Source organism: Ammodytes marinus (genome assembly GCF_949987685.1).
Source record: "Ammodytes marinus genome assembly, chromosome: 16".
Lineage (NCBI taxonomy): Eukaryota > Metazoa > Chordata > Actinopteri > Uranoscopiformes > Ammodytidae > Ammodytes > Ammodytes marinus.
The window spans coordinates 5,077,489-5,078,026 of record NC_137220.1 but is presented as its reverse complement, the minus strand read 5'-3'; positions in this window follow the sequence as shown (position 1 = coordinate 5,078,026).

Sequence of the window (538 nt, the reverse complement as noted above, 5' to 3'; positions counted from 1 at the left end):
TTAGAGATGCCTCATTGAAATAGCTACAGAAAGAGCTGCAGAAGTTAAGACAGTGTTAGACTTCAAAGCACCATCGAACATTTAAGACACTAACTTGTGTTTCCCTCCATCACACTTCACCGCAACATTTTGAAAACATTTCTTGTTGTAAAAATCAGTTTTTGTCAGTGACTATCTCCTCACGGTCCACTGCCTGTCTGTACTGTGAGTGTGCTGATCTGATGCTAATACACATTATACAGCAGTTGGTTCTGAGCGAGGGATTTGATTGGACGAGAGACATTCCATGCGTTCTGAAGCAGCGCTGATATGAGCGAACAACATCACTCTGACTGTTCAGGGACTGTTCACCAAACTGACAAAATCAGTCCGCTCACTGATGAGCCGGAGCTTCACTTGTGTAAACTGTGTGTGTGTGTGTGTGTGTGTGTGTGTGTGTGTGTGTGTGTGTGTGTGTGTGTGTGTGTGTGTGTGTGTGTGTGTGTGTGTGTGTGTGTGCGTGTGTGCAAACAAAGGGAATGTTGCTAGTAACATGTCC